This window comes from Gossypium arboreum, chromosome 6, assembly GCF_025698485.1.
Source record: "Gossypium arboreum isolate Shixiya-1 chromosome 6, ASM2569848v2, whole genome shotgun sequence".
Classification (NCBI taxonomy): domain Eukaryota; kingdom Viridiplantae; phylum Streptophyta; class Magnoliopsida; order Malvales; family Malvaceae; genus Gossypium; species Gossypium arboreum.
The window spans coordinates 119,751,576-119,771,110 of NC_069075.1; the positions used below are offsets into that span (position 1 = coordinate 119,751,576).

Genomic DNA, 19,535 nt, shown 5'->3' on the forward strand with positions numbered 1-19,535 from the left:
TTGTAATAACTCTTAGCCTGTGATAGTGGAGCTCATGAAGGAAAACATAGTCTCCAAAGTAGAGTGCCTTTTGTGTCAGTGTGGCCCAAAAATGTTAAAACAGCTTTTTCTACAATGTTAAAGTGGAGGGGAGTGGTTTGGAGGAGCAACCATTATTCGAAGCCGGTTCATGATTTGAAGAAGTCTCAAAGGTTAGCATTAAGCTACGAGAATAACAAACCCAGGTACGTGAAATATCAAACAAGGAAAAGGAATGGACCAATATTGTTTTGGAAAAATCAAGAGTAGGATGAAAATTCTTCTCTACAATCAAAGATGTCCAATCAATGGCCCAGATTAAACTCATCCAAGACAATAATCTCGACTGAGCATGAGGGGGCAACATAGAAAGTTAACGATTTTCTGTTCATTTTACTTATATGTTGATTTGCTATGTACCAAAAGGAAAACACAATTTTTTATTTGATTTGCTAAACCATGATTTTAACCAAAATGTTTTTATCCATTTAGTAGTTTTTGACCTCTAAATTATGCAAACAGCAATGCTAACCAGAGCTTAAGAAAGCTTGTGGTGGGTGTGAAGAGGAAGGATAAGGCTATCAAAGATCAGTCATTGATGCTTGTTCTAAATTAAATATGGTTTTCTCCTCAAATGGTAGGGAAACAAAAGAGACCAAAACAAGCTTTCATTACCGTAAAGTCATAAAACCACTAATCTACAAAGTGTGACCGGCAATGCTGCCAGCTCAAAATTAGCCATTGTTGCTATAGATGATAAAGAATATTACGAGACCGGTAACTATATTTGCCACATCTATTGATTCAATGGCCTATGTCAACTAAAAACATGACGAAAAGCTCAATTGTAGCTAAATATCAAGAGAAACTTCAGAAACAACAACTGCGTACACCATGGTGAGCCCGTCTCTTTTTACTCCTTACAACTTTTCTAAAGATTCGACTATATGCCCATCCATACTTTGTATAGTAACCCTCTCGAAGGTGGATGTTTGTCTATAGATTATATTTCCTGGCTACCTTGCACGGTAGTTGATAGCTTTAACAGTTACCAAATTGCTGATGGGCAACTGAACCGATACTATATACATTTATAGTCTATAATTTCCTTAAAGAGGTTTACATACCTTCAACCAGATCAGAGAAAAAAACTAGAAGAGAAATGGTTGAACTATTTTATTTGTATGGCACGAAAATGATGGAGGAGTTGTGGCCGCCAAACCCGAAAGAGTTTGATAATGCTGCCTTTACATTCAATCTTTCTTTCTTTGGTCCCACAAGCACATTTGCATCCTGAATTAGATGTTTAGGCAACATAAGGTAGGCAATGGAAAATGAAGGGAAAACCAAAAGAAGGAGCTCTATGTAAAAAGGTTAACAAACGAAGGATTAAAGCAAATGAATCAAAAATCAAGAAAATAAAATTACTTAAAAAATTAACATGTCATGAAACGAAAGTTGTTGCAAAGCACAACCATTATATAAAATCAATAATGAAAAAAAGAAAAGAAAGAAGGTGCAACAACAACATACCACTCCTTCATCAGGGTTTTCCAGATTGATGTTTGGATGGATCCAACCAGTCTGTATTGCCTATAAAAAATAAACATTATCATGTCCATGCTCAGGTCCCAAGAAAGGAAAAGAGAAAGATAAGAAACATGGTGATTGCAAATGAAAGTATTTTATCTGTACTTGTAACTATATCCAAATATACATGCATTTTTGTAGAACGGTTCACCAAAAAACAAAAACAACACAAGACATTATGTCCATGAAGTCTGTTTTCTAACGTCACTATAAAAGCATAATCAAAGCTCTAAATTGCATACTTGAATTGCTGCAACAGCTTCCACAGCACCAGCAGCTCCCAATAGGTGACCAATCATTGACTTTGTAGAGTTCACCCTTAACTAGAAATAATAGATATCTTATCACTAATCCCAATGAATAAATATGAAAAGCAGATTGTATGTAGGTTCAAATATCGGAGAAATATATGCAAAATTACCTCGGGATTCTTGCCAAAGCAATGTAGGAGAGCCTGGAATTCTTTAATGTCTCCAACCGCTGTAGATGATGCATGAGCATTAATGTAATTTACATCTTCTCTAGCTACACCAGACTGAGCCAACGCCTTTTCTATGCAGAGAATGGCACCAACTCCTTTTTTTAAGATTTCACAATATATACATATATATGTTAGTTTAATAGTTCATTTAGTAACATGTGCTACTTCAGAAGAAACATGAAAAAAAAAAACTCATTCCATATTTGAGGGCCCCGTCATGACTGGAAATATTCAAAGGAAGAAGTGTAGGTTGTAATCTCAAGATATATATATTCTGCTTAACAAGTGAGGAAAAAACAATTTAAAACCCTAATAGCATCTCTAACATCAAGACCTACTATACACTGAAAAGGCCTTTTACCAATGAAATCATTATCTGGCTGAAAAAGCACCAAATTACAAGCAACAAATTATGAGGAAAAAAAAGTTTCAAGGTGCATATGTAGCACTAAAGAAAGACATGCCTATGTATTAAAAAATCCAGCCAACTAGTGACCCCTCACATAGACTACAAGTTGTGGCCTTATCTCGAAACCACAAATAGCTAAAGCAACTATGTGAATATTTGTTGATCTTGTAATGAATTTGAGAACTATAGCTCAAGAAGTTGATCTATTGTTTCTTTTAACTCTATAGTTTCTTATACAAAATTATTCTAATAGAAATGCTATAAAAGACTCCTACGAAAACAAAAGCTCTAAAATGAAATGCTACATAGAGACAATGTAGGGGTTAAAGAAGAAAGAATTGCAATAGTAAAGGCGTGGCTCATTACCATCAGGATGTGGTTCAGTCAGGTGATAAGCATCACTATTGAAGCTTCCACCCAAAAATTCTGCATAGATGGTTGCACCTCTCCTCTACAAAACCAGAAACCTAAACTCAATAATTTTCCCTTTTAATAAGGAAACTAATATGCATACTTAGCAACTTCACCATAAAATACTAAGTGCAAACCTATGGCTAAGAACAAGGAATGTAGGGTTGAAGAAACTGTACCTTAGCATGCTCCAATTCTTCTAATAGTAGAACCCCAGCACCTTCCCCCATGACAAATCCATCACGATTCTGTGAAAAAGTTGGAACAATTATCCAGGTAAATAACACTCGTGAAGCAAATTGAGAAAACTATGCGCATCTAAACCATCTAAGATTAAAAGTACTTGAGGAATACCTACTTTGTCAAAGTACCATGAAGTAGACTGGGAAATTATGTGCATTTAAACTACTAGAATTGAGTGACCCGAATCTTTATTTAAATAAAATACAGTGATAAAATAAAATAAAAATAAAATCCATATAGAACTACATTTCTTTTATTTTATTTTAGAATAAGGTTTTTTAAACCTTATTAAAATCCATCTATTTGATATTGATTAGAATAAAGTGTTTCAATCTTACTGCACTCTTATTAGAATATGATTTACAAGCCTATAAATAGACATAGTCTACTCATCTTGTATTCATTCGAATTCGACATAGTGAATTTTCTTCTCCTCTGCCCGTGATTTATTTTCAAAGTTTTCACGTAAAAATGTGTGTTCTTTTTTTTATTTCTCTTTTTTTGCGATATATTGTCATTACTGACATTCTATTTTTACAAATTGGTATCAGATCTTCCGGGTTGTTCATCTCAATCACGGCAATGACGTCTTTGAAGTATGAAAATTTACTGTTGGATCGCAACATCAGATTCGCGTTGTGGTAGATAAAGATGCAGACAGTTCTTACACAGATAGACTTAGAGGAAGCCCTACTAGGGGTAGATAAGATGGCTTCGACATTGACAGAGAAAGAGAAGAAGTGCAAGGATCGATAAGCATTAACACAGTTACATCTGTATTTGTCTAACGAAATTTTGCAGGATGTGATAAAGGAGAAGATCACCGCTAGATTATGAAAGAGGCTAGAATAAATATGTATGTCGAAAACTTTAACTAGCAAGCTGCATATGAAGTAACATATTTATGCTCATCGTTTGGAGGAAGGTGCGTCTGTGCACGAACACTTAACAGTGTTTAAAGAAATTCTCTCAAACTTGGAAGCCATGGAGGTTCAGTATGATAAAGAAAGTCTAGGGTTGATTCTACTTTGTTCGTTGCCCCTATCTTATTCAACCTTTAGAGACATGATTTTATATAGCCGCGAGTCTCTCACAGTTGATAAGGTTTATGATTCTTTGACCTCGTATGATAATATGAAGCATCTTGTGGTTAAAACTGACTCTCAAGGAGAGGGTCTCATTGTTCGTGGGAGATAAGATCGAAATGCTGATGATAATCGTGGAAGGACATATGAACGGAATCCTCGCGGTAAATCTAAAGGTAGATCGAAGTCTTCAAACAGAGGTAAAATTTGTAACTTCTTCAAAAAGAAATGGCACATTAAATCTGAGTGTTATAAGCTATAGAACAAGATCAAAAGGGAGGCAGCAAATGAAAAGGAAAAACAGCCAGAAAATTCTAGTGAAGCTGATGTTGTAAAAAACTACAGCGATAATGAGCTTCTAGTCGCTTCTGTCAACGATTCCAAAATGAGTGAGAAGTGAATCCTTGATTCGGGCTGCACCTTCCACATAAGTCCCAATCCGGACTGTTTACAACTTACGAAATAATTTCTGAAGGTGTTGTTTTGACGGGAAATAATGCTTCGTGTAAAACCAAAGGTGCTGAAACAATTAAAGTTAAGATGTTAGATGAAGTTATCAGAACACTGAGTGACGTATGATATGTTCCAGAATTGAAGAGCAATTTAATTTCGTTGAGTACTCTTGATTCAAAAGGGTACAAATACACAGCTGAAAGTGGGGTTTTGAAGATTCCCAAAGATTCCCTCGTTGTGATGAAAGGGTAGAGAAAGACTATCAAGTTATATGTTCTGCAGGGTTCTACTGTTACTGATGATATAGCTATCGCTTCCTCTTCCTTGTCAGATGATGATATTACTAAACTTTGGCATATGCGCCTAGGGCATATGAATGAGAATGACATGACAGAATTGAGCAAACGAGGACTTCTTGATGGGTAAGGAATTTGTAAATTAAAGTTCTGTGAGTAATGCGTTTTTGGAAAGAAAAAGAAGTTTGATTCACCAGAAGAATCCATAATACGAAGAGAACGTTAAAGTATATTCGTTCTGATCTGTAAGGGCCATCCAGAGTGCCTTCGAGAGGTGGAGCTAATTATTTGCTAACTTTTATTGATGATTTTTCCTGAAAAGTTTAGGCGTTCTTCCTGAAGCAGAAAAGTGATGTGTTTTCCGCATTTAAGTCTTGGAAAACTATAATTGAAAAACAGACGAGAAATTAAATAAAATACTTCCACACAGAAAATGGCTTAGATTGTGAGAACTTGACAGTTTGTCATACTCCACAGCAAAATGATGTTGTAGAATGAATGAACAGAACGATCATGGAGAAAGTTTGATGTATGTTGTCAAATTCCAACTTACCAAAGTCATTTTGGGCCTAAGCAGCCTCTACTGCATTTGTTTGATCAACTGATCTCCATCCATTGCCATTGAGAAAAAGACTTCACAAGAGGTATGGTCTGGTAATCCTACTGACTATTCTGATTTAAAGATCTTTGGGTTTCCTGCGTATGCTCATATTGATAATGGAAACTTGGAACCAAGATCCATTAAATGTATTTTTCTTGGTTATAAAATTCGTGTAAAAGGGTATAAGTTATGGGGTCCTGAAAATAGAAAAGTTGTGATTAACAGAGATGTTTTTGATGAAACTACTACACTACCTAACTTATCTCTTAAAGACTCTACCAATAAAGAAAATTAAAAGCAAGTGGAGCATCAGATTAATCCAGAATCTACAATAGAGTCGACTCCTCAAGTCAATACAAAAATTTAAAATAGAGTTGCTTCTTTACCACAACACTCTATCTCCAAAAACAGAACTAGAAGGGAAATTAAACCTCCAAGGAAGTATACAGAGGCTAATCTAGTTGCTTATGTTTTAAATGTGGATAAAGATATAGATGCAAACCAAGAGCCATCTAATTATTCTGAGGCGGTTAGCTGTGAAGACTCAGAAAAGTGGATGTTTGCTATGCAAGAGGAGATGGAATCACTCCACAAAAACAGAACATGGGATCTTGTGAAACTTCCTAAAGGTAAAAAGGCTGTTTGTTGTAAATAGATGTTTAAAAAGAAAGAAAAAACTCCAAGAGTTGAAAAACCCAGATATAAAGCAAAGTTTGTTGTAAAGGGTTATAGTCAAATTACAAGAGTGGACTTCACAGATGTGTTCTCCCCAGTTGTGAAGCATAGTTCAATTCGAGCTTTACTTGATATTGTGGACATGCATGATTCGGAGCTTAAGCAATTAGATGTAAAAACTGCATTTTTGCATGGAGAACTTGAGGAAGATATTTACATGCAACAACTAGAGGGTTTTACAGTCTCAGAAAAAGATGACCATGTTTGCTTGCTAAAAAAGTCTCTTTTATGGTTTGAAACAGTCACCAAGATAGTGGTACAAGAGGTTTGATTCCTTTATAACTTCTCATAATTTCAAAAGAAGTAGCTTTGACAGTTATGTTTACTTTAAGAAAAACAATGATGGTTCTTTTGTGCATCTACTCTTTTATATTGATGACATGTTGATAGCAGTAAAAGATAAATGAAAAATAAGAAAGGTCAAAGCCTAACTAAGTGAAGAATTTAAGATGAAAGATTTGGGACCAATAAAGAAGATACTTAGTATGGAGATTCTCAGAGATAGAAAATCAAGTAAATTGTACCTAAGTCAGAAGGGGTACATTGAGAAAATTCTTTGCAGGTTCAATATGCAGAGTGCTAATTCTGTTAGTACTCCTTTAGTAGCTCATTTCAGACTTTCATCAGTTTTGTCTCCACAATCAAATGATGAGATTGAGTACATGTCACATGTTTCATACTCTAGTGCAATGGGATCTCTCGTGTATGCTATGGTTTGTTCACGTTCAAATTTATCATATGCAGTTAGTGCAGTTAGCAAGTACATGAAAAATCCCGATAGAGAACATTGGAAAGTAGTTCAGTGGATTTTAAGATATTTATGAGGTACTACTGATGTTTGCTTACAGTTTAGAAGAACTAGAGATGGAGCCATTGGGTATGTTGATGCTGAGTTTGCTGGAGACCTTGATAGAATATCTCTCACAGGTTACTTCTTTATAATCGAAAATTGTGCAATAAGTTAGAAAGCCACTTTGCAAACTACAATCATTTTGTCTACCACGAAAGCTGAGTACATAGCGATTACTGAGGCTTGTAAAGAAGCCTTTTGGTTGAAGGGAATCTTTAGTAAACTCAATGAAGACCTTCAAATCAGTATAGTGTTTTGTAACATTCAGAGTGTCATCTTCCTTACAAAAGATCAAATGTTTCATGAGAGAATAAAACACATTGATGTTTGGTATCATTTTGTTCGTGATATTATTGCTCGTGGTGATATTGTTGTGAACAAAATTAGTACTTATGAAAATCCTACAGATATGATGACTAAGTCATTTCCTATAACCAAGTTTGAGCATTGCTTAGACTTGATGTTTATTGTTGAAGTTAAACCTTTAAGGGGTTTTATGGAAGAGGTGAAGAACTTGTTCGTTAAGTTGTGATGAAGAACTTATTTTTTGAGAATTCGTGTCAGTGTGAAGATTATTAGAATTGAGTAACCCGAATTCTTATTTAAATAAAATACAGTGGTAAAAAAAAGTAAAATTCATATAAAACTACACTTCTTTTATTTTATTTTAGAATAAGGTTTTTTAAACCTTTTTAAACTCCATCTATTTTATATTTATTAGAATAAGGTGTTTCAATCTTACTACACTCTTATTAGAATATAATTTTACAAGCCTATAAATAGACATAGTCTACTCCTCTTATATTTATTCGAATTCGACATAGTGAATTTTCTTCTTTTCTGCCCTTAGTTTTTTTCCGAAAAAGTTCCAACGTAAAAATCTGTGTGTTCTTTATTTTTATTTCTCTTTTCTTTGTTATATATTATCATTATTGATATTCTATTTTTACATAAACCACTTAGGATTAGAAAGTACTTAAGGAATAGTCACTTTATCAAAGTACGAGGAACAGATGCATAACTAACTCAATGTGAGTTGTGACTAAAAGTTTACAAGACAAGCAAACAACTGAGGCAGAAAAAATAATAAGGTCACTTACTGATTGAAATGATAAAATTAATTATCATTACTTTCCACCAGGTTGCTTCATTAACTCATTCTCAATTTTACTTCATTTGTTGAAGAACTTGGTAAACCAACAACAAAAGAAAAAAAATGAAATTCTAGGAGCTCAAGAGTTACTGAAATATTACAATATCCCAAGGGCGTGAAGCTTTGGTAGGGTCGTTGTTCCTCTGAGAGAGTGTTCTGCATGCCACAAATCCTCCCAATCCTGAATAAAAAAAATCACAAAATAGAGAATATCTTGCTTGTGCCAACTAAAAAGATAATAAATTATGTCAAATACAAAAATGAGAGAGAGACCAATCGGTATAATTGCAGCATCGGAGCCACCACAAAGCATCATATCCTGCGATTTTGTTTCAAATACCTTAGATACAGCGTAATAAAAACAAACCACAATAGGTTGGATTTCCTTTTTCCTCAACTTACAGCTTCACCGCTAATGATATGGTTTGCTGCATTTAATATGCAAAAGTTGCTTGTTGCACATGCAGTGGAGATTGAATAGTTGGGACCCATCCAACCCTGAAGAAGAAACCATATTAAAGCTCAAAGTTCAAATTCCAACATCCATCAACCTCTATCTTAACATAGCAGAAGCAAGATTTAACCTCACCAAATCCATTGCAAGCATTGCAGAACCCATATTTGTAGTTGCAAATGGTACACAAAAAGGATTCATCTTCTTGTATGAGATCCTCAATGCTTCAATTGCATCATTGAAAACCTTGTCTTTCCACAAACAACCTAAATGAATCAATGGACCTAAAAAGGAAAGTAATTGCAAAAACAATTTGTTTCTTGAAGTTGTTTGCCCTCATGCAAGGTGTTATATACGGTATGACACTTATGATTCCAAAAGATTTTATATTATTAAGGCTGGCTTTAGACGCTAAACTAGTAGTACAAAATTGTACCACTCTCATGTTAAAGTATGCAATATGCAGGTAAATATTGTCTACATGTTCTGTTATTTTAAAGCCACAAAACCCAGCAGGTGGTGTTCATGTTTTACTTGCATCAAGTTTAATGCTTAAAAATAGAAAGGTTCATTTCACCGAAAAAAAAAAATAGAAGGGTTCATCTGCTCTTCCATCATCTTTAAAATAAAGGAATATGAACAACAAAAGTGCAGAACTTACCTGCATGCCACCCATTGCTGAACCAATTAAAACTCCACATTTCGCTTTATCTAACTCATCCATTACATCTTCAGTTACTCCACCATCTTTCAGGGCTTTTTTCCCAGCAATAAGCATATAAAGCATGAATTTGTCCATCCTCTTGGAGAGTTTTGGTGCAACCCAACCATCAGCCGAGACAAATTTTATCTCTCCAGCAATTCTCTGCAGAGAAAACGAGAGTAGTAAGAACGTACAAACAAAATCAACTGAGAGATGCTAAACGCAACGTACGGTTGGAAACTGGGCACAGTCAAAAGTCTCAATTGCACTTATTCCACTAGCACCCTCTAGCAACTTGTTGTAGAAGACATCGAGGTCATGTCCAAGTGGAGTTACCACTCCCATCCCTGTCACAACAACTCGTCTTTGGTTCGTAGGAGGTTTCTTTTTTGTCGTGATTTCCCTTGTGGGTTGCGGAGCTACAGCCATGGCTGCTCCTAAGTTTTCAAATAAATTAACTTGCAAATAGTATGTAATTTGACTGGTAAGTTTATGAAATTATGTGCATGAGAAGTGTCCAGCATGATATCTATTCATGAGTGAATTCCACATAAACTTATAAATTTTTTAAAATTTTTAAATAAAATAATTAATATTAATATGATGACTTTTTATATTAAATATTTAAATAAAAATAAAAACAAAAATCTAAATATTGAACCTAAGTCTAAATAGAATTTATTTATAAATACTACCAATAAAATGAATAATTTATTTGAAAGTATAAAATCAATTGTTGAATAATTTTTTATTTATACTATATGTAATATGTTTGACCAAATTGATGTCAACTTAATTAAAAATTGCTTAAAACCATTTTTAATAAAATAATTAATATTTCTTAAATAATAGTTAATTAATATTAATATGATGGCGTTTTTTCTTTACCATTTATATTTAAAATAGTCTACAGAATCTAAATAAGAAACTGCACATTTATCATCCGACAAACAAATTATTAATCATCACCATAGAACTAACAGTAACATAAATTCAACTTCATTTCTAGCTTTTAACTAATTAGTAACAACATAATCATAATAATAATAAAAAACCGGTGTATCTCACCTAAACTTGTCCATGGTTGAGCCGGGTTCAGATCAAATATTGTCAAAATTTTAGGCGCAGCTCAAAAAATAGTCTAAAATTTCGCTCAAGCTCGAACCGAATAAAAATATTAAATTTCATGTCCAGTCCACTCAAATTAATTTTTTATATTATTTTTAAATATATATATAAAATATTCAAATCATATTAAAAGATATTTATATTTAAATAATATTAAAATTAGTATAACTTAACAAATAAATATCTGTTATACAATATTCAAATAATAAAAAAATAATAGTAACATAATAATAAAATAATAACAAAAAGTAGTAACCTAATAATAAAAGGATAACAAAATAGTAAAAATATAATAAGAAAATAGTAGCAAAACAATAAAAAATATTTTTTTCTTTTTTGCTTATTTGGGACTGACCAAAAAGTTTTACTCGGAATCTAATCCGATTTTTAAATAGATTTTACTTAAATTCTCTCAATTTTCAAACCAACTCTAAATTCTACTTATTATGTTGGATCCCAAAATTTTTTAAAATTTATATATATATCTTACTATATTTTATATTCAAAATGTTTTTCATTTCTAAAATTTCTTGAATCAAAAGCAAATAAAGAGAAGGAACATGTGCAACGCAAAAAAAACAAAAACAAAAAAGAAATACAAAGAGTCAAATTTCGAACAAAAAAAAAAAAAGAAAAGAAAAGAAAATAAAGTTAATGTGTAAACAAGGCTAAACCTTTTGTGAGAAATAAAACAAATAAAAATGAGAATAAAAGAAGCCAGATTTCAAGAGTCAAGCAAAGACCAACATGCCCTTTCAGATTGTATAAAAGAGAAGGCTGAAAATTACCAGAACAGATAGGTCCTCCATTGAGTCCTCTTTGCTTGCGATTGGGAAGGATTTTGGATCCAAAGAACTAAGAAAAGCTTCTATTTTGACCAAAAAGGCTACAATTTTTGGAGGAATAGTAGTCCTTACAGGGCTCAAAAGTTAACCAGGAAGCCATCAAGCCTTGAATGCCGAATCCATAAAATGCTGAAATCATGCTCCCGTCTTGGTTTTTGGCTGAGCCATTGCCTCTGCCGCTGCATTGAGAAAGAAGAGCTCTCCTTCTAGTGCGAGCCCAACGACCGTGTCTCTTAGAAGAAGAAGCAAAGGCTGATGAACGGAGAAATGATGACTGTGACTGGTCTTTCCCGCATGTGACAGACATGCAAGCAGCCACCAACCAAGTGCATAGCGGACTCACCATTGATGAAGATGCCATCCTCTCCCCAAAACCAAAATCAATCAACAAATATACGAGGTTGTAAAGTTTGGGTTATTGCGTTTTTGGATAAATATAATTCTTTTTTCTTTTTCTTTTTTTATTTACGTGAGATTGATCAGAATCCAGCTATCCATCAATCAAAAAGACCCCAGAAATGAAAGGGGAGAAGAAGAAGAAGAAATGGTAAATTGCAGTAGGTGATTAGAGCTTTTAAGTGTAAAAGACTGCAAAAATACTTTCGAATGAGACACAAACAAAAACAAAAAAGATGTGAAAAATAGGGTAGGCCGTAAAACAAAGATTAAGACCAACAATTTTTATTTTTATTCTCGTAATTTATCGACAATAATTATCCTTTTTTAATTAGTAAATGACTCTTTTGTCCATCATCTTTCCAATTTAAAATAGCAATTGGACTCTTTACTTGGGGTTAGGGTGATGTCTTCGTTATATTTATTTAGTTTTTTGTTTATTTTAAAAACCATTTTAGCCTTTCACTTCCATTTTGTAATATTTGTATATTGTTTTCTGCTTCATTTAAAATTGATTTTATTTCATTATGAAGGAATAAAATGAGAGGATATTTTATTAGCATTTAGCACAAAGGAATATTCATATTTTACATTCGCCTATTGAGTGGTAAATTTACCTCGAAATTATCGAACACAAAAAAGGATAAATTTTTATTCTAATTCACTACCAATTTCCTTTGGTAACCTCATTCATATATTCTTTTAAAATTAATTACATGTCTCAACGGTTTTAAATTTATATCTGCCTACTAATTATCTATTTTATCTATAAATCAATTATTGAATTTTTTACAAATATAATTTTAGTATTAACTTTTACTCACCTTGTGAGTATAACCAAATCTAGTTTGTTACGCCAAATGCTGTTTATCAAAAAAGGAGAAATTATTGCCAATTTTTTGGCTGATGGATGAGATCAATTCTTGGGCAGTATCTTGCATTATTTACAATCATGTTGCCTTTCCTATTATTATAAAAAAATTAGGAATGATAACACGCTAAATTAGCCTTATAAACAATTTTTTATTTCACATTTTATTTTTTTTAAATTTAAAGAGATAAATCGTTTTTGGAAAGAGACTAAGTTGAAAGCGCATTGTGTATAGTTCGCTAGAAAACGTGCTCAATTGGATGCGCTTTTCACCAACAGTTATTTTTTTGAACGTTGGCAACGGTAAAATTGTTGAAGGCCCCAATGGTAACTTTTTTTCTTATAAATACCAAACCATTTTTCATTCTTTTCACTCAAATCCAACTCTCTCAATTCTTTCTAAACTCTAAACGCTCTCAATTCTCTCAATTTTCTCAAGTTTTGTTCTAAATTTCTCGATACACTTGTTTAAAAAGATTGTAGATTTATTTAATTATTTCATATATTATTCGTTTCAATTAAGTTTTCAAGAATGACAACCTCTCTGATTTGCTTTGACAACAAGCACATTGCTGCCGCTCAAGCGATAATGGTAAGATGAAATTTTAAACTTCATTATTTTCAATTAAGTTAATTTTAAAGTATTTTATTTTTTAAAAATTTTAAAATATTTTTTCTTGTCAATATAAATAGGTGGATGGTCGTGTTTTGGAGGGGTTCATACATAATTTGTCAAAGGGCCTAATCCCCGAAATTCGTGGTAACTTGCAAAACACGAGATTCTTGCATGTGTCTCTTATGCTCGGGGGCTGTAAACTCAATCCTACACTCATCAGCGCATTGTTGGAAAGATAAAGGCCCGAGACACACAGTTTTCATCTTTTATGTGGCGAGTGTACAATCACGCTCAAGGACGTAGCTTTACAACTCGATTTACCAGTGGATGGGCCAGTCATCATTGGGTCAGCGGTTATTCCCGATAAAGAGGACCTTTACAAGGCATTTTGGGGAAAGTGCTGAATAAGTTTTATGATAGCTGAATTGATATGAAGTGGTTAGAAACCAATTTCAAAGAGTTTCCTACAGATACGCCCAACATCATCAAAGAACAATACGCTCAAGCATTCATCCTGAGGTTAATTGGAAGCATTCTAATGCCCGATAAATCTTAAAATATGGTACACATAAGGTGCCTATTAGACATTGTCGACTTAAAAAAAATAGACGAATGAGTTGGGGATCAGCTGTGTTGGCCACATTATACCGAAATTTGTGTCGGGTGATGAACCGAATAAGATGGTAATCTGTGGTTGCTTGTTCTTGTTATAGTCATGGGTCTTGTGGCTACTACCATTTTTACGTGTCCGAGTGAACAACCCATATATGTTTCTATTGGTGACAAGGTAAAAATCATTTCTTAATAAATATAGTTTCTATAGTAAATGTAGCTTATTTATCATATGTTTCAATTAATATATCGTTTGTATAGGTGGAACCATAGGTTGAGTTACGTGGGACTACTCGAGCAACTCAAAGATATCCGATCAACGCTCGAAAATCGAGGTTAATTACTTATTTACCTTAAACCTATAAAAATTACGCAATGATTTGTAAAATAAAATTTCGTACATAACAGAATTACAATTGTGCACTACAGTTTGAAAGAATGCCATATGCTAGCCTAGATATCATAGAATACGTCTCGTCAGAATTTTTACCCAATCGAAGCATGTGGGATGCGAAGGTGCCATTGATAGTTTACGTGATGGTAGAAATGCACGAATCTAATTGAGTGATGCAATATTTTGGGTGGAGGCAACAAACTCTACTACCGTCAAAAGACATGAAAGCACTGTACAAGTTGGATCTGCGAGGGAAGAATGACAAGAATTGACAAGCCTACCACAATGAGTACATTGACATTTGGGATTATAGTATGAAATTCTTATCTATCTGCAAACCCTTTTTCTCATCAGACACGACAACCAGTTTAGAGTACAAGCCTTGGTTCAGAGTTGCCGGCAAGCTATATTGCTATCGATGAATGTAAGGAGTAGGCAACTTTGTCAGCAGAGGCAATGACGAGCGGGCCAACAACATAGGTTTCGAAGTGCTATTGCATTAGGTTCGTCACTAGCTCCAACCCAACAAATGCCACTGATGTCTACTCCATATCCCAATCAGCTCACTCCACTTATTCTTGTTCATTTACTAACCCTATGTTTTTTCACAAGCACCACACTATGCACCACCACGTCGTTGTTTTATCGTGGTGGCTCATCAATTCAACCACCTTATCATGAAGTGGAGGACACAATCAACAACTGGAGTGAAGATGAAGATCGAAGATGAGTACGAGGGTGGAGTAAAGATGAAGAAGATGATCACAATCAACAACTGGAGTTGGCACCACTAGTTATGCACAGAAATCCTACGCACACTCATCAGCCACCGTTCTGTGGCACATATTCGACCCCATGGTGATGATGATGTATTTTTATTTACTTATTGCGATGTAAATATAAATGACATCAATAGAAAAAAATATCATTTTTGTAATATTTCTATTGCAATTCATATTTTTTTTGTTAAATTCTAATGTAAATTATACATAAATTTCCATATATAATATTTTACTTGAAGTAGCGCTTAAAGTAGAAATTTTTACCCAACATAAATATTAGTAGACGGTGGAAAATACAATTGAAATACAAGTTAAAAAGAAGAACAAATTTTGTACGCAAAAAGGAAACATTGTAATCAATTTTATATCTCTAGAAAAATTAAATACTAGTGACGTTGAGGCCCCTATGTACCCCCCAATATGGAACATGTTGCTTTCGTATGATTTGAGTTTCTACAGTACCCATATAACTTTTGTTGGTTGTCCCTCTCTTAAGGATCCAAATTGGTACGTATTTGAGTGGAATTCGGGCGAAATTTTGGGATGGGATGCAAGTTCATATTAGGGACTAACTTGAACAGCGCGCTGGACATTAGCAACCACATACTCTCATCTGGGATGAGTGAGAATTCAGGTCTCTTTATATTGTGCATACGTTCCAGTCTGTACACATTATTGATATGAGGCATGTACTCAATTTGTATATTCGCACATGCAACAACTACGTGTATGCATGGGAATCGAAGTACCTAGAATCTCCCACAATCATAAGTCCCTTCTGGTAGGTAGACGCGATATGATGTCTCTAACATGTCCTAGTCGGGCCTAACGTGTTTCATAACCTGAAATTGTAGGTTCCAACACTAGTGGAATAATACATACATAGTGTTCCCTCTCACTATATTTCTTCTAATTTCTTGTAATGCCTCGAATTTAGGCCTAGAAGTATGAGGTTTTGAGTAGAGGTACAGTTAGGAGACTGCACATAAATATTTAATTGTGCAAGAAAGTGACACAATTGAGTGTTTGGCATAGTGGTTGTGTGCTCTGGAAGTGTCTGGAAAGTAATGGGTTCAAGTCCTAGCTTCCACAAAATTTTGGTTTTTAAGGATAAAACCCCTATCTTTGGTCATTAGGGTTATAAATAAAATTTGGCAAGGTATGACACAAGAAAGCATGTGGTCTAGTGGAAATGGCGTTACAAGTTGACAATGAGTTCTGAGGTTCGAATCCCTGCTTGTGCAAATGGGGATTATTTTTGCCCGTGGCTTTGGGAGAAAGTTGTGTTTGACTGAAACACCAAGAATTTGAACTGGTTTGAATAGTATTGTTGTTGGCCAAATTTGAGGAGTAAAAAGGGGGATTTTTCGAATGTTTGAATTGGTGGACGGGAGGAAATTTAGGAGAAATTCGTGGAGGGGATCAAGGAATAAGGAAGAGGGAGTTGGTTGCCGAAAATAGGTCTCTTCTTGTGCAAAATTTGGTCACTTGTGCTCTTAGTGCTGTAAGAGTGTTGAAGTTTTAGGGGTTCTCTGAACGATTATCTTTTGCTCTTAAGAGTGTGTAGTTTTAGGGATTCTCTGAACGATTATCTTTTGCTCTTTTTTTTTGGGTATTGTTCTTTTGGTGGCTGAATATCAGTTGTGACCACTCGGGTATTTTGGATTGCTCTTCTTTATTGTGTTTTCTTAGGCGGTTTCTCCTCTTTTTCCCCGTCCTTCTCCTGTTGAATATTGTCGTTGTTCTTTTCTTTGCCAATATTGGTTTTGTGTGCCGAACACTTCCCCTTCTGTAGCCAAACTTTGTTTCGTTCTATCAATCTTCTTCCTAGTCTCCATTGCCAATTCTCTTCTACTTCTCTCTCTCTCTCCCTTTCATTCAATCACTTTTGCGTTGGCAAGGCATCAGTTGGTAAGTCTCTATTGACTCTGTTTTTCGGCTAGTTTTCTTTTTCTTCCTAAATGTCGTTTTTATCACTTCTTCCTTTGATCATGGTACTTGTTGTTTTGGGTTGTAGTATCGCTCGTGGAGTGAGGGAGTTCGTTTGGATTCTAAGAACAATCGTAATCTTCCTCTCGTCTTTTGTTCTAAGGTAACACTGTTTGTAATGACCCGAATTTTACTATTACCGAAAAAGTGTATTTTTGGGTCTCCGTTTCTGAAAAATAGATTCGTAAATATTTATTAAAAATATTTACGAAGTTAATCGAATGGTTAATTAGAGTTTAATTAAGTGAATTAGGTTAAATTAAGGATAATTGGATAAAAAGATTAAATTGAATGAACTGTGAAAGTTTAATTATAGAATAAAGAAAATTGAAAGGACTAAATAAGTAAATAAGCCAAAAAGAGTACAAAGTGTATGGCAAAAATAAAATACAAGTGTAATAAATATAATACACATATTTGTAATACATGTATGTATTTGCTTATTATTTAAGTAAATATTAATGTATTTATTATTATTAAATTGATATTATATGATAAATAAATAAAAGTAAGGCAAATGTGTGGTAATGGTTGGGTACAAGTGTATTAATTAAAATACATACACTTGTAATGTTTGTATTTAAGTATTAAAAGATATTTATTATTTATAAAAGGTATTTATTAATTAAATAATTATATTATAAGATTTTTATGTGAAAAATAAATAAAAAGTTGACAAATGTATGGTATGTATAGTGACATGTGTAATATTAGTATATGTAAATTTGTAAAATACATATATATTTACTTGTTATATAAGTAGATTATTAAGTTATTATTATATATATATATATATATATATATATATATATATATAACAAAAGAAAGTAAAAGAAAAAGAAAAAGAATAGAAAGAAACAGAGAAGAAACGAAACAGGGGAGAAAGAAGGAGAGAAAGAAAGGAAAGAAAGGAAAAAAGGGAAATAGGGATTTTGAAGCTTGGAAGTTTAATAGGTAAGTCAATTTAGCAATTTTTTCTCAATTTTGATGTCTTAAAAGCCTTGAAACAAGGTCTTGATGAAATTAAGTTAAGATTTTGAAAGTTATTAGATTTCTGATATTGTTTATGTTAAATAAAATGATGAATTAAGAGCTAAATTGATAGAAATTCAAGTTAGAAATGAAATAAGGATTGAAGTGTAAAGTAATTCATAAGTTTTATGTTGTAGGGGTTAATTTGAGGAAATTTTGAAATTAATAAGATAAGCTGAAAATTTAATAGTTAAATTTGAGTTTGCATGAAATTTGAATTGAAATGGAGAATGAATTAAGTTAGTAAAGTGAATGAATTAGTTAGGACCTAATTGGAAATAAGGTGTAAATTGAATAGAAATTCAATTAATTGTTATAACGAGTGCTGAAAGTTAATGGTATAATTATTTTAATTTCCGTAGCTAATGTTGTCTCGGGAAATCTCGGTTAAGCGAGGATAAGGCAAAGACAACGGGAGTTAGCTTTGAAACTACGATTTGTATTTCTATAAACTGAATTTAATAAATATTTGTTGAATTTATTATTTAACATGAATGGTAAGTATTATTATTATTATTATTATTATTATTATTATTATTATTATTATTATTATGGTATTGAATTGAATAAAATTCATGAATTATTAGTGATTATTGATATTGAATTGAATATGTGAATAGTATGTGAATATTGAATCGAAATTTGAAAAAAATGTATATTGTATTGAAATTGAATTGCATGTGGATTGATATGGAAAAGTGTATTGAAATGAAACTGAAAATTTGAAAGTTTACTGAAACCCCTATTAACTGTATTGGGCTAGTCGGATATAGTTGGCATGCCATAGGATTGGAAGTCTTCAGGGATATTCCGACCGTGTGTCGATGAGACACTATATGTGTCGACTACTGTGACTATTCCGGATTCGTTTCGAAGAGGTACTCTGTACTTGACTATGACTGTTACTGTTATTGTTACCGTTACGGTGTATTCTGGCTTGGCCGATGAAACACTGTATACTATCCCCGGTGTGTGGATTGGATCCGTGTATCCGTCTAGGTCTGAGTCATGTTAATAGGAGTAATTAAAAGTATTAAAGGTTGACTACTACGGAATAATTGACTATTATTGAATAAATGACTGTTATAGAGTGCCAGAATGTTACTGTACGAAATCGATAAATTGATTGATACTATAAATATTTATTGATACTGAATCGGGAACCGAAGTATGAGTAAAACATACGAATGGAAAGTATTAATGTTTAGATGATTTATGAATTCATTTGAAAAGCTAATCAAGTTAATAAATGATAAAGATTAAGTGAATTATGAAGAGTTTATTTATGAATTGAATGATTAAATAATTATGATCATTATATGATTTTATGTGTATGTTATATTTTAAGTATTGGTTTATAGAAATACCACTAAGTTCATACTCAGCGT

The 19,535-nt window shown here is 33.1% G+C and overlaps 1 pseudogene; it reads right to left on the reverse strand.

Annotated features, from left to right (window-relative positions):
• Window positions 1–784: 784 nt before the first annotated feature.
• On the reverse strand, window positions 785–12,144 carry LOC108480624 (3-oxoacyl-[acyl-carrier-protein] synthase II, chloroplastic-like; annotated as a pseudogene).
• Window positions 12,145–19,535: the final 7,391 nt, after the last annotated feature.